This window comes from Macaca fascicularis, chromosome 16, assembly GCF_037993035.2.
Source record: "Macaca fascicularis isolate 582-1 chromosome 16, T2T-MFA8v1.1".
NCBI lineage: Eukaryota > Metazoa > Chordata > Mammalia > Primates > Cercopithecidae > Macaca > Macaca fascicularis.
The window spans coordinates 23,934,306-23,950,524 of NC_088390.1; positions in this window are offsets into that span (position 1 = coordinate 23,934,306).

A 16,219-nucleotide genomic window follows, 5' to 3' on the forward strand; every position below is an offset into this window, starting at 1 on the left:
TTTCTCAGAAAGCTTCTTTTTCTTTGATATCGGAGGATATTTCCTTTGGCCCTGTAGTCTTCAAAGAGAAAGGAAATATCTGTTCTCAGATTCGACTGAAATAAGGCTAGCATAGAGATCCACGAAATACAGATATAACTCTGTGAGATGAATTAACAGAACACTAAGCAGTTTCTCAGAAAGCTTCTTTCCAGATTTCATCGGAGGATATTTCCTTTTTCACCATAGTCCTCTATGGGCTTCCAAATATCACTTTGCCAATTCCACAAGAACTGTCTTAGCTTATTGAGGGGAAAGCTGTAACTCTGTGAGATGATTTCACAGAACACAAAGAAGTTTCTCAGAAAGCTTCTTTCTCTTTGTTATAGAAGGATATTTCCTTTGGCCCTATAGTCTTCAAAGGGTTCCGAAATATCTGTTGTCAGATTTCACAGAAATAAGGCTAGCAAAGAGATCCACGAAATGCAGATGTAACTCAGGGAGATGAATTAACAGAACACTAAGCAGTTTCTCAGGAAGCTTCTTTCCAGATTTCATCAGAGTATATTTCCTTTTTCACCATAGCCATCTATGGGCTTCCAAATATCACTTTGCCTATTCCACAAGAACTGTCTTAGCGAAAGGCTTCTTGAGGGGAAAGCTGTAACTCTGTGAGATGATTTCACAGAACACAAACAAGTTTCTCAGAAAGCTTCTTTCTCTTTCTTATCGGAGGATATTTCCTTTCGCCCTATAGTCTTCAAAGGCAAAGGAAATATCTGTTCTCAGATTCCACAGAAATAAGGCTAGCAAAGAGATCCACGAAATACAGATGTAACTCTGTGAGATGAATTAACAGAACACTAAGCAGTTTCTCAGAAAGCTTCTTTCCAGATTTCATCGGAGGATATTTCCTTTTTCACCATAGCCCTCTATGGGCTTCCAAATATCATTTTGCCAATTCCCCAAGAACTGTCTTAGCGAAAGGCTTCTTAAGGGGAAAGCTGTAACTCTGTGAGATGATTTCACAGAACACATAGAAGTACTCAGAAAGCTTCTTTCTCTTTGTTATCGGAGGATATTTCCTTTGGCCCTATAGTCTCCAAAGGGATCCGAAATATCTGTTCTCAGATTCCACAGAAATAAGGGTAGGAAAGATATCCACGAAATACAGAGGTAACTCTGGGAGATGAATTAACAGAACACTAAGCAGTTTCTAAGAAAGCTTCTTTCCAGATTTCATCCGAGGATATTTCCTTTTTCACCATAGCCCTCTAAGGGCTTCCAAATATCACTTTGCCAATTCCCCAAGACTGTCCTAGCAAAAGGCTTCTTGAGGGGAAAGATGTAACTCTGTGAGATGATTTCACAGAACACAAAGAAGTTTCTCAGAAAGCTTCTTTCTCTTTGTTATCGTAGGATATTTCCTTTGGCCCTGTAGTCTTCAAAGGGATCCGTAATATCTCTTCTCAGATTCCACAGAAATAAGGCTAGCAAAGAGATCCACGAAATACAGATGTTACTCTGGTGGATGACTTAACAGAACACTAGGCAGTTTCTCAGAAAGCTTCTTTCCAGATTTCATAGGAGGATATTTCCTTTTACACCATAGCCCTCTATGGGCTTTCAAATATCACTTTGCCAATTCCACAAGAACTGTCTTAGCCAAAGGCTTCTTGAGGGGAAAGCTCTAACTCTGTGAGATGATTTCGCAGAACACAAAGAAGTTTCTCAGAAATCTTCTTTCCCTTTGTTATCGGAGGATATTTCCTTTGGCCCTATAGTCTTCAAAGGAATCCGAAATATCTGTTCTCATGTTCCACACAAATAAGGATAGCGAAGAGATCCACGAAATACAGATGTAACTCTGTGAGATGAATTAACAGAACACTAAACAGTTTCTCAGAAAGCTTCTTTCCAGATTTCATCGGAGGATATTTCCTTTATCACCATAGCCCTCTATGGGCTTCCAAATATCACTTTGCCAATTCCACAAGAAGTGTCTTAGCGAAAGGCTTCTTGAGGGGAAAGCTGTAACTCTGTGAGATGATTTCACAGAACACAAAGAAGTTTCTCAGAAAGCTTCTTTCTCTTTGTTATCGGAGGATATTTCCTTTGGCCCTATAGTCTTCAAAGGGATCCGAAATATCTGTTCTCAGATTACACAGAAATAAGGCTAGCAAAGAGATCCACGAAATACAGATGTAACTCTGTGAGATGAATAAACAGAACACTAAGCACTTTCTCAGAAAGCTTCTTTCCAGATTTCATCGGAGGATATTTCCTTTTTCACCATTGCCCTCTATGGGCTTCCAAATATCACTTTGCCGATTCCACAAGAACTGTCTGAGCGAAAGGCTTCTTGAGGGGAAAGCTGTAACTCTGTGAGATGATTTCACAGAACACAAAGAAGTTTCTCAGAAAGCTTCTTTCTCTTTGTTATCGGAGGATATTTCCTTTGTTCCTATAGTCTTCAAAGGGAAAGGAAATATCTGTTCTCAGATTCCACAGAAATAAGGCTAACAAAGAGATCCACGAAATACAGATGTTACTCTGGGAGATGAATTAACAGAACACTAGGCAGTTTCTCAGAAAGCTTCTTTCCAGATTTCATCGGAGGATATTTCCTTTTTCACCATAGCCCTCTATGGGCTTCCAAATATCCCTTTGCCAATTCCACAAGAACTGTCTCAGCGAAAGCCTTCTTGAGGTGAAAGCTTTTACTCTGTGAGAATATTTCACAACACAAAGAAGTTTCTCAGAAAGATTCTTTCTCTTTGTTATCGGAGGATATTTCCTTTGACCCTATAGTCTTCAAAGGGATCCGAAATATCTGTTGTCAGATTCCACAGAAATAAGGCTAGCAAAGAGATCCACGAAATGCAGATGTAACTCTGTGAGATGAATTAACAGAACACTAAGCAGTTTCTCAGAAAACTTCTTTCCAGATTTCATCGGAGGATATTTCCTTTTTCACCATTGCCATCTATGGGCTTCCAAATATCACTTTGCCAAATCCACAAGAACTGTCTTAGCGAAAGGCTTCTTGAGGGGAAAGCTTTAACTCTGTGAGATTATTTCAGAGAACACAAAGAAGTTTCTCAGAAAGCTTCTTTCTCTTTGTTATCGGAGGATAATTCCTTTGACCCTATACTCTTCAAAGGGATCGGAATTATCTGTTCTCAGGTACCACAGAATTAAGGCTAGCAGAGATATCCACGAAATACAGATGTAACTCTGTAAGATGAATTAACAGAACACTAAGCAGTTTCTCATAAAGCTTCTTTCCAGATTTCATCGGAGGATATTTCCTTTTTCACCATATCCCTCTATGGCCTTCCAAATATCACTTTGCCAATTCCACAAGAACTGTCTTAGCAAAAGGCTTCTTAGGGGAAAGCTGTAACTCGGTGAGATGATTTCACAGAACACAAAGGAGTTTCTCAGAAAGCTTCTTTCTCTTTGTTGTCGGAGGATATTTACTTTGGCCCTATAGTCTTCAGAGGGAAAGGAAATATCTGTTCTCAGATTCCACAGAAATAAGGCTAGCAAAGAGATCCACGAAATACAGATGTTACTCTGGGAGATGAATTCACAGAACACTAGGCAGTTTCTCAGAAAGCTTCTTTCCAGATTTCATCGGTGGATATTTCCTTTATCACCATAGCCCTCTATGGGCTTCCAAATATCACTTTGCCAATTCCACAAGAACTGTCTGAGCGAAAGGCTTCTTGAGAGGAAAGCTGTACCTCTGTGAGATGATTTCACAGAACACAAAGAAGTTTCTCAGAAAGCTTCTTTCTCTTTGTTATCAGAGGATATTTCCTTTGGCTCTATAGTCTTCAAAGGTGTCCGAAATATCTGTTCTCAGATTCCACAGAAATAAAGCCAGCAAAGAGATCCACGAAATACAGATGTAACTCTGTGAGATTAATTAACAGAACACTAAGCAGTTTCTCAGAAAGCTTCCTTCCAGATTTCATCGGAGGATATTTGCTTTTTCACAATAGAACTCCATGGGCTTCCCTATATCACTTTGCCAATTCCACAAGAAGTGTCTTAGCGAAAGGCTTCTTGAGGGGAAAGCTGTAACTCTGTGAGATGATTTCACAAAACACAAAGAAGTTTCTCAGAAAGCTTCTGTCTCTTTGTTATCGGAGGATATTTCCTTTGGCCCTATAGTCTTCAAAGGGAAAGGAAATATGTGTACTCAGATTCCACAGAAATAAGGCTAGCAAAGAGATCCACGAAATACAGTTGTAACACTGTGAGATGAATTAACAGAATACTAAGCAGTTTTTCAGAAAGCTTCTTTCCAGATTTCATCGGAGGATATTTCCTTTTTCTCCATAGCCCTCTATGGGCTCCCAAATATCACTTTGCCAATTCCACAAGAATTGTCTTAGCAAAAGGCTTCTTGAGGGGAAAGCTGTAACTCTGTGAGATGATATCACAGAACACAAAGTAGTTTCTCAGAAAGCTTCTTTCTCTTTGTTATAGGAGGATATTTCCTTTGGCCCTATAGGCTTCAAAGGGAAAGGAAATATCTGTTCTCAGATTCCACAGAAATAAGGCTGGCAAAGAGATCCACGAAATACAGATGTAACTCTGTGAGATGAATTAACAGAACACTAAGCAGTTTCTCAGAAAGCTTCTTTCCAGATTTCGTCGGAGGATATTTCCTTTTTCACCATAGCCCTCTATCAGCTTCCAAATATCACTTTGCCAATTCCACAGGAACTGTCTTAGCGAAAGGATTCTTGAGGGGAAAGCTGTAACTCTGTGAGATGATTTCACAGAATACAAAGAAGTTTCTTAGAAATCTTCTTTCTCTTTGTTATCGGAGGATATTTCCTTTGGCCCTATAGTCTTCAAAGGGATCCGAAATACGTGTTCTCAGATTACACAGGAATAAGGCTAGGAAAGAGATACACGAAATACAGATGTAACACAGTGAGATGAATTAACAGAACACTAAGCAGTTTCTCAGAAAGCTTCTTTCCAGATTTCATCGGAGGATATTTCCTCTTTCACCATAGCCCTCTGTGGGCTTCCAAATATCCCTTGCCAATTCCACAAGAACTGTCTTAGCGAAAGGCTTCTTGAGGGGAAAGCTGTAACTCTGTGAGATAATTTCACAGAACACAAAGGAGTTTCGCAGAAAGCTTCTCTTTCTTTGTTATCAGAGGATATTTCCTTTGGCCCTATAGTCTTCAAAGGGATCAGAAATATCTGTTCTCAGATTCCACAGAAATAAGGCTAGCAAAGAGATCCACGAAATGCAGATGTAACTCTGTGAGGTGAATTAACACAACACTAAGCAGTTTCTCAGAAAGCTTCTTTCCAGATATCATCTTAGGATATTTCCTTTTTCACCGTAGCCCTCTATGGGCTTCCAAATATCATTTTGCCCATTCCACAAGAACTGTCTTAGCGAAAGTGTACTTGAGTGGAAAGCTGTAACTCTGTGAGTTGATTTCACAGAACACAAAGAAGTTTCTCAGAAAGCTTCTTTCTCTTTGTTATCGGAGGATATTTCCATTGGCCCTGAAGACTTCAAAGTGATCCGAAATATCTGTTCTCAGATTCCACGGAAATAAGGCTAGAAAAGAGATCCACGAAATACAGATGTAACTCTGTGAGATGAATTCACAGAAAACTAAGCAGTTTCTCAGAAAGCTTCCTTCCAGATTTCATCGGAGGATATTTCGTTTTTCACCATAGTCCTCTATAGGCTTCCAAATATCACTTTGCCAATTCCACAAGAACTGTCTTAGCGAAAGGCTTCTTGAGGGGAAAGCTGTAACTCTCTGAGATGATTTCACCGAACAGAAAGTAGTTTTTCAGAAAGCTTCTTTCTCTTTGTTATCGGAGGATATTTCCTTTGGCCCTGTAGTCTTCAAAGGGATCCGAAATATCTGTTCTCAGATTCCACAGAAATAAGGATAGCAAAGAGATTCACGAAATACAGATGTAACGCTGGGAGATGAATTAACAGAACACTAAGCAGTTTCTCAGAAAGCTTCTTTGTCTTTGTTATCGGAGGATATTTCCTTTGGACCTATCGTCTTCAAAGGGATCCGAAATATCTGTTCTCAGATTCCACAGAAATAAGGTTAGCAAAGAGATCCACGAAATGCAGATGTAACTCTGTGAGATGAATTAACACAACATTAAGCAGTTTCTCAGAAAGCTTCTTTCCATATTTCATCTTAGGATATTTCCTTTTTCACCATAGCCCTCTATGGACTTCCAAATATCACTTTTCCCATTCCACAAGAACTGTCTTAGCGAACGGGTACTTGAGTGGAAAGCTGTAACTCTGTGAGATGATTTCACGGAACAAAAAGAAGTTTCTCAGAAAGCTTCTTTCTCTTTGTTATCATAGGATATTTCCTTTGGCCCTATAGTCTTCAAAGGAATCCGAAATATCTGTTGTGAGATTCCACAGAAATTAGGCTAACAAAGAGATCCACGAAATGCAGATGTAACTCTGTGAGATGAATTAACAGAACACCTAGCAGTTTCTCAGAAAGCTGCTTTCCAGATTTCATCGGAGGATATTTCCTTTTTCACCATAGCCCTCTATGGGCTGCCAAATATCACTTTGCCAATTCCACAAGAACTGTCTTAGCGAAAGGATTCTTGAGGGGAAAGCTGTAACTCTGTGAGATGATTTCACAGAACACAAAGAAGTTTCTCAGAAAGCTTCTTTCTGGTTGTTATCGGAGGACATTTCCTTTGGCCCTATATTCTTCAAAGGGATCCGAAATATCAGTTCTCAGAATCCACAGAAATAAGGATAGCAAAGAGATTCACGAAATACAGATGTAACGCTGGGAGATGAATTAACAGAACACTAAGCAGTTTCTCAGAAAGCTTCTTTCTCTTTGTTATCGGAGGATATTTCCTTTGGCCCTTTAGTCTTCAAAGAGATCCGAAATATCTGTTCTCAGATTCCACAGAAATAAGGCTAGCAAAGAGATCCACGAAATACAGATGTAACACGGTGAGATGAATTATCAGAACACTAAGCAGTTTCTCAGAAAGCTTCTTTCCAGATTTCATCGGAGGATATTTCCTTTTTCTCCATAGCCTTCTATGGGCTCCCAAATATCACTTTGCCAATTCCACAAGAAGGGTCTTAGCGAAAGGGTTCTTGAGGGGAAAGCTGTAACCCTGTGAGATGATTTCACAGAACACAAAGAAGTTTCTCAGAAAGCTTCTGTCTCTTTGTTATCGGAGGATATTTCCTGTGGCCCTATAGTCTTCAAAGGGAAAGGAAATATGTGTACTCAGATTGCACAGAAATAAGGCTAGCAAAGAGATCCACGAAATACAGATGTAACTCTGTGAGATGAATTAACAGAACACTAAGCAGTTTCTCAGAAGGCTTCTTTCCAGATTTCATCGGAGGATATTGGCTTTTTCACAATAGAACTCTATGGACTTCCATATATCACTTTGCCAATTCCACAAGAACTGTCTTAGCGAAAGGCTTCTTGAGGGGAAAGCTGTAACTCTGTGAGATGATTTCACAGAACACAAAGAAGTTTCTCAGAAAGCTTCTGTCTCTTTGTTATCGGAGGATATTTCCTTTGGCCCTATAGTCTTCAAAGGGAAAGGAAATATGTGTTCTCAGATTCCCAGAAATAAGGCTAGCAAAGAGATCCACTAAATACAGATGTAACTCTGTGAGATGAATTAACAGAACACTAAGCAGTTTCTCAGAAGGCTTCTTTCCAGATTTCATCGGAGGATATTTCCTTTTTCACCATAGCACTCTATGGGCTTCCAAATATCACTTTGCAAATTCCACAAGAACTGTCTTAGTGAAAGACTTCTTGAGGGGAAAGCTGTAACTCTGTGAGATGATTTCACAGAACACAAAGAAGTTTCTCGCAAAGCTTCTTTCTCTTTGTTATCGGAGGATATTTCCTTTGGCCCTATAGTCTTCAAAAGGATCCGAAATATCTGTTGTTGGATTCAACAGAAATTAGGGTAGCAAAGAGATCCACGAAATACAGATGTAACTCTGTGAGATGATTTCACACAACACAAAGAAGTTTCTCAGAAAGCTTCTTTCTCTTTGTTATCGGAGGATATTTCCTTTAGCCCTATAGTCTTCAAAGGGAAAGGAAATATTGGTTCTCAGATTCCACAGAAATAAGGCTAGCAAAGAGATCCACGAAATACAGATGAAACTCTGTGAGATGAATTAACAGAACACTAAGCAGTTTCTCAGAAAACTTCTTTCCAGATTTCATCGGACGATATTTCCTTTTTCGCCATAGCCCTCTATGGGCTTCCAAATATCACTTTGCCAATTCCACAAGAAGTGTCTTAGCGAAAGGCTTCTGGAGGGGACAGCTGTAACTCTCTGAGATGATTTCACAGAACACAAAGAAGTTTCTCAGAAAGCTTCCTTCTCTTTGTTATCGGAGGATATTTCCGTTGGCCCTATAGTCTTCAAAGGGATCCGAAATATCTGTTGTCAGATTCCAAAGAAATAAGACTAGCAAAGAGATCCACGAAATGCAGATGTAACTCTGTGAGATGGATTAACAGAACACTAAGCAGTTTCTCAGAAATCTTCTTTCCAGATTTCATCGGAGGATATTTCCTTTTTCACCATAGCCCTATATGGGCTTCCAAATATCACTTTGCCAATTCCACAAGAACTATCTTAGCGAAAGGCTTCTTGAGGGGAAAGCTGTACCTCTGTGACGTGATTTCACAGAACACAAAGAAGTTTCTTAGAAAGATTATTTCTGTTTTTTTATCGGGGGATATTTCCTTTGGCCCTATAGTCTTCAAAGGGAAAGGAAATATCTGTTCTCAGATTCCACAGAAATAAGGCTAGCAAAGAGATCCACGAAATACAGATGTAACTCTGTGAGATGAATTAACGGAACACTAAGCAGATTCTCAGAAAGCTTTTTTCCAGATTTCATCGGAGGATATTTCCTTTTTCACCATAGCCCTCTCTGGGCTTCCAAATATCACTTTGCCAATTCCACAAGAACTGTCTTAGGGAAGGGCTTCTTGAGGGGAAAGCTGTAACTCTGTGAGATGATTTCACAGAACACAAAGAAGTTTCTCAGAAAGCTTCTTTCTCTTTGTTATCGGAGGATATTTCCTTTGGCCCTATAGTCTTCAAAGGGATCCGAAATATCTGTTCTCAGATTCCACAGAAATAAGGCTAGCACAGAGATCCACGAAATACAGATGTAACTCTGTGAGATGAATTAACAGAACACTAAGCAGTTTCTCAGAAAGCTTCTTTCCAGATTTCTTCGAAGGATGTTTCCTTTTTCACCAGAGCCCTCTAGGGGCTTCCAAATATCACTTTGCCAATTCCACAAGAAGTGTCTTAGCGAAAGGCTTCAGGAGGGGAAAGCTGTAACTCTGTGAGTTGATTTCACAGAACACAAAGAAGTTTCTCAGAAAGCTTCTTTCTCTTTGTTATCAGAGGATATTTCCTTTGGCCCTATAGTCTTCAAAGGGAAAGGAAATATCTGTTCTCAGATTCCACAGAAATAAAGCTAGCAAAGAGATCCACGAAATACAGATATAACTCTGATAGGTGAATTAACAGAACACTAAGCAGTTTCTCAGAAAACCTCTTTCCAGATTTCATCGGAGGATATTTCCTTTTTCAATATAGCCCTCTATGGGCTTCCAAATATCACTTTTCCAATTCCACAAGAAGTGTCTTAGCGAAAGGCTTCTGGAGGGGAAAGCTGTAACTCTCTGAGATGATTTCACAGAACACAAAGAAGTTTCTCAGAAAGCTTCTTTCTCTTTGTTATCGGAGGATATTTCCTTTGGCCCTATACTCTTCAAAGGGAAAGGAAATATCTGTTCTCAGATTCCACAGAAATAAGGCTAGCAAAGAGATCCACGAAATGCAGATGTAACTCTGTGAGATGAATTAACAGAACACTAAGCAGTTTCTCTGAAAGCTTCTTCACAGATTTCATCGGAGAATATTTGCTTTTTCACAATAGAAGTCTAGGGGCTTCCAAATATCACTTTGCCAATTCCGCAAGAACTGCCTTAGCGAAAGGCTTCTTGGGTGGAAAGCTGTAACTCTGTGAGATGATTTCACAGAACACAAAGAAGTTTCTCAGAAAGCTTCTTTCTCTTTGTTATCGGAGGATCTTTCCTTTGGCCCTATAGTCTTCAAAGGGAAAGGAAATATGTGTTCTCAGATTCCACAGAAATAAGGCTAGCAAAGAGATCCACGAAATGCAGATGTAACAGTGTGAGATGAATTAACAGAACACTAAGCAGTTTCTCAGAAAGCTTCTATCCAGATTTCATCGGAGGATATTTCTTTTTTCACCATAGCCCTCTATGGGCTTCCAAATATCACTTTGCCAATTCCACAAGAACTGTCTTAGCGAAAGGCTTCTTGAGGGGAAAGCTGTAACTCTGTGAGATGATTTCACAGAACACAAAGAAGTTTATCAGAAAGCTTCTTTCTCTTTGTTATCGGAGGATATTTCCTTTGGCCCCATAGTCTTCAAAGGGATCCGAAATATCTGTTCTCAGATTCCACAGAAATAAGGCTAGCAAAGAGATCGACGAAATACAGATGTAACTCTCTGAGATGAATTAACAGAACACTAAGCAGTTTCTCAGAAAGCTTCTTTCCAGATTTCATCGGAGGATATTTGCTTTTTCACAAAAGAACTATAGGGGCTTCCAAATATCACTTTGCCAATTCCGCAAGAACTGTCTTAGCGAAAGGCTTCTTGCGTGGAAAGCTGTAACTCTGTGAGATGATTTCACAGAACACAAAGAAGTTTCTCAGAAAGCGTCTTTCTCTTTGTTATCGGAGGATATTTCCTTTGGCCCTATAGTCTTCAAAGGGAAAGGAAATATGTGTTCTCAGATTCCACAGAAATAAGGCTAGCAAAGAGATCCACGAAATGCAGATGTAAATCTGTGAGATGAATTAACAGAACACTAAGCAGTTTCTCAGAAAGCTTCTTTCCAGATTTCATCGGAGGATATTTCCTTTTTCACCGTAGCCCTTTATGGGCTTCCAAATATCAGTTTGCCAATTCCACAAGAACTGTCTTAGCGAAAGGCTTCTTGAGGGGAAAGCTGTAACTCTGTGAGATGATTTCACAGAACACAAAGAAGTTTCTCAGAAAGCTTCTTTGTCTTTGTTATCGGAGGATATTTCCTTTGGCCCTATAGTCTTCTAAGGGATCGGAAATATCTGTTTTCAGATTCCACAGAAATAAGGCTAGCAAAGAGATCCACGAAATACAGATGTAACTCTGTGAGATGAATTAACAGAACACTAAGCAGTTTCTCAGAAAGCTTCTTTCCAGATTTCATCGGAGGATATTTCCTTTTTCACCATAGCCCTCTACGGGCTTCCAAATATCACTTTGCCAATTCCACAAGAACTGTCTTAGCGAAAGGCTTCTTGAGGAGAAAGCTGTAACTCTGTGAGATGATTTCACAGAACACAAAGAAGTTTCTCAGAAAGCTTCTTTCTCTTTGTTATCGGAGGATATTTCCTTTGGCCCTATAGTCTTCAAAGGGAAAGGAAATATCGGTTCTCAGATTCCACAGAAAAAAGGCTAGCAAAGAGATCCACGAAATACAGATGTAACTCTGTGAGATGAATTAACAGAACACTAAGCAGTTTCTCAGAAAGCTTCTTTCCAGATTTCATCGGAGGATATTTCCTTTTTTCCGTAGCCCTCTATGGGCTTCGAAATATCACTTTTCCAATTCAACAAGAACTGTGTTAGCGAAAGTCTTCTTGAGTGGAAAGCTGTAACTCTGTGAGATGATTTCACAGAACACAAAGAAGTTTCTCAGAAAGCTTCTTTCTCTTTGTTATCGGAGGATATTTCCTTTGGCCCTATAGCCTTCAAATGGATCCGAAATATCTGTTGTCAGATTTCACAGAAATAAGACTAGCAAAGAGATCCACGAAATGCAGATGTAACGCTGTGAGATGAATTAACGGAACACTAAGCAGTTTCTCAGAAATCTTCTTTCCAGATTTCATCGGAGGATATTTCCTTTTTCACCATAGCCCTCTATGGGCTTCCAAATATCACTTTGCCAATTCCACAAGAACTGTCTTAGCGAAAGGCTTCTTGAGGGGAAAGCTGTACCTCTGTGAGATGATTTCACAGAACACAAAGAAGTTTCTCAGAAAGCTTCTTTCTTTTTGTTATCGGGAGATATTTCCTTTGCCCCTGTAGTCTTCAAAGGGAAAGGAAATATCTGTTCTCAGATTCCACAGAAATAAGGCTAGCAAAGAGATCCACGAAATACAGATGTAACTCTGTGAGATGAATTAACAGAACACTAAGCAGATTCTCAGAAAGCTTCTTTCCAGATTTCATCGGAGGATATTTGCTTCTCACCATACCCCTGTATGGGCTTCCAAATATCACTTTGCCAATTGCACAAGACCTGTCTTAGCGAAAGGCTTCTTGAGGGGAAAGCTGTAACTCTGTGAGTTGATTTCACAGAACACAAAGAGTTTCTCAGAAAGCCTCTTTCTCTTTGTTATCGGAGGATACTCCCTTTGGCCCTATAGCCTTCAAAGGGATCCGAAATATCTGTTCTAAGATTCCACAGAAATAGGGCTAGAAAACAGATCCACGAAATACAGATGTAACTCTCTGAGATGAATTAACACAGCACTAAGCAGTTACTCAGAAAGCTTCTTTCCATATTTCATCTGAGGATATTTCCTTTTTCAACATTGCCCTCTAGGGGCTTCCAAATATCACTTTGCCAGTTCCACAAGAACTGTCTTAGCGAAAGGCTTCAGGAGGGGAAAGCTGTAACTCTGTGAGTTGATTTCACAGAACACAAAGAAGTTTCTCAGAAAGCTTCTTTCTCTTTGTTATCAGAGGATATTTCCTTTGGCCCTATAGTCTTCAAAGGGAAAGGAAATATCTGTTCTCAGATTCCACAGAAATAAGGCTAGCAAAGAGATCCACGAAATGCAGATGTAAATCTGTGAGATGAATTAACAGAACACTAAGCAGTTTCTCAGAAAGCTTCTTTCCAGATTTCATCGGAGGATATTTCCTTTTTCACCGTAGCCCTTTATGGGCTTCCAAATATCAGTTTGCCAATTCCACAAGAACTGTCTTAGCGAAGGGCTTCTTGAGGGGAAAGCTGTAACTCTGTGAGATGATTTCACAGAACACAAAGAAGTTTCTCAGAAAGCTTCTTTGTCTTTGTTATCGGAGGATATTTCCTTTGGCCCTATAGTCTTCTAAGGGATCGGAAATATCTGTTTTCAGATTCCACAGAAATAAGGCTAGCAAAGAGATCCACGAAATACAGATGTAACTCTGTGAGATGAATTAACAGAACACTAAGCAGTTTCTCAGAAAGCTTCTTTCCAGATTTCATCGGAGGATATTTCCTTTTTCACCATAGCCCTCTACGGGCTTCCAAATATCACTTTGCCAATTCCACAAGAACTGTCTTAGCGAAAGGCTTCTTGAGGAGAAAGCTGTAACTCTGTGAGATGATTTCACAGAACACAAAGAAGTTTCTCAGAAAGCTTCTTTCTCTTTGTTATCGGAGGATATTTCCTTTGGCCCTATAGTCTTCAAAGGGAAAGGAAATATCGGTTCTCAGATTCCACAGAAAAAAGGCTAGCAAAGAGATCCACGAAATACAGATGTAACTCTGTGAGATGAATTAACAGAATACTAAGCAGTTTCTCAGAAAGCTTCTTTCCAGATTTCATCGGAGGATATTTCCTTTTTTCCGTAGCCCTCTATGGGCTTCGAAATATCACTTTTCCAATTCAACAAGAACTGTGTTAGCGAAAGTCTTCTTGAGTGGAAAGCTGTAACTCTGTGAGATGATTTCACAGAACACAAAGAAGTTTCTCAGAAAGCTTCTTTCTCTTTGTTATCGGAGGATATTTCCTTTGGCCCTATAGCCTTCAAATGGATCCGAAATATCTGTTGTTAGATTTCACAGAAATAAGACTAGCAAAGAGATCCACGAAATGCAGATGTAACGCTGTGAGATGAATTAACGGAACACTAAGCAGTTTCTCAGAAATCTTCTTTCCAGATTTCATCGGAGGATATTTCCTTTTTCACCATAGCCCTCTATGGGCTTCCAAATATCACTTTGCCAATTCCACAAGAACTGTCTTAGCGAAAGGCTTCTTGAGGGGAAAGCTGTACCTCTGTGAGATGATTTCACAGAACACAAAGAAGTTTCTCAGAAAGCTTCTTTCTTTTTGTTATCGGGAGATATTTCCTTTGCCCCTGTAGTCTTCAAAGGGAAAGGAAATATCTGTTCTCAGATTCCACAGAAATAAGGCTAGCAAAGAGATCCACGAAATACAGATGTAACTCTGTGAGATGAATTAACAGAACACTAAGCAGATTCTCAGAAAGCTTCTTTCCAGATTTCATCGGAGGATATTTGCTTCTCACCATACCCCTGTATGGGCTTCCAAATATCACTTTGCCAATTGCACAAGACCTGTCTTAGCGAAAGGCTTCTTGAGGGGAAAGCTGTAACTCTGTGAGTTGATTTCACAGAACACAAAGAAGTTTCTCAGAAAGCCTCTTTCTCTTTGTTATCGGAGGATACTCCCTTTGGCCCTATAGCCTTCAAAGGGATCCGAAATATCTGTTCTAAGATTCCACAGAAATAGGGCTAGAAAACAGATCCACGAAATACAGATGTAACTCTCTGAGATGAATTAACACAGCACTAAGCAGTTACTCAGAAAGCTTCTTTCCATATTTCATCTGAGGATATTTCCTTTTTCAACATTTCCCTCTAGGGGCTTCCAAATATCACTTTGCCAGTTCCACAAGAACTGTCTTAGCGAAAGGCTTCAGGAGGGGAAAGCTGTAACTCTGTGAGTTGATTTCACAGAACACAAAGAAGTTTCTCAGAAAGCTTCTTTCTCTTTGTTATCAGAGGATATTTCCTTTGGCCCTATAGTCTTCAAAGGGAAAGGAAATATCTGTTCTCAGATTCCACAGAAATAAAGCTAGCAAAGAGATCCACGAAATACAGATATAACTCTGATAGGTGAATTAACAGAACACTAAGCAGTTTCTCAGAAAGCTTCTTTCCAGATTTCATCGGAGGATATTTCCTTTTTCACCGTAGCCCTTTATGGGCTTCCAAATATCAGTTTGCCAATTCCACAAGAACTGTCTTAGCGAAAGGCTTCTTGAGGGGAAAGCTGTAACTCTGTGAGATGATTTCACAGAACACAAAGAAGTTTCTCAGAAAGCTTCTTTGTCTTTGTTATCGGAGGATATTTCCTTTGGCCCTATAGTCTTCTAAGGGATCGGAAATATCTGTTTTCAGATTCCACAGAAATAAGGCTAGCAAAGAGATCCACGAAATACAGATGTAACTCTGTGAGATGAATTAACAGAACACTAAGCAGTTTCTCAGAAAGCTTCTTTCCAGATTTCATCGGAGGATATTTCCTTTTTCACCATAGCCCTCTACGGGCTTCCAAATATCACTTTGCCAATTCCACAAGAACTGTCTTAGCGAAAGGCTTCTTGAGGAGAAAGCTGTAACTCTGTGAGATGATTTCACAGAACACAAAGAAGTTTCTCAGAAAGCTTCTTTCTCTTTGTTATCGGAGGATATTTCCTTTGGCCCTATAGTCTTCAAAGGGAAAGGAAATATCGGTTCTCAGATTCCACAGAAAAAAGGCTAGCAAAGAGATCCACGAAATACAGATGTAACTCTGTGAGATGAATTAACAGAATACTAAGCAGTTTCTCAGAAAGCTTCTTTCCAGATTTCATCGGAGGATATTTCCTTTTTTCCGTAGCCCTCTATGGGCTTCGAAATATCACTTTTCCAATTCAACAAGAACTGTGTTAGCGAAAGTCTTCTTGAGTGGAAAGCTGTAACTCTGTGAGATGATTTCACAGAACACAAAGAAGTTTCTCAGAAAGCTTCTTTCTCTTTGTTATCGGAGGATATTTCCTTTGGCCCTATAGCCTTCAAGTGGATCCGAAATATCTGTTGTTAGATTTCACAGAAATAAGACTAGCAAAGAGATCCACGAAATGCAGATGTAACGCTGTGAGATGAATTAACGGAACACTAAGCAGTTTCTCAGAAATCTTCTTTCCAGATTTCATCGGAGGATATTTCCTTTTTCACCATAGCCCTCTATGGGCTTCCAAATATCACTTTGCCAATTCCACAAGAACTGTCTTAGCGAAAGGCT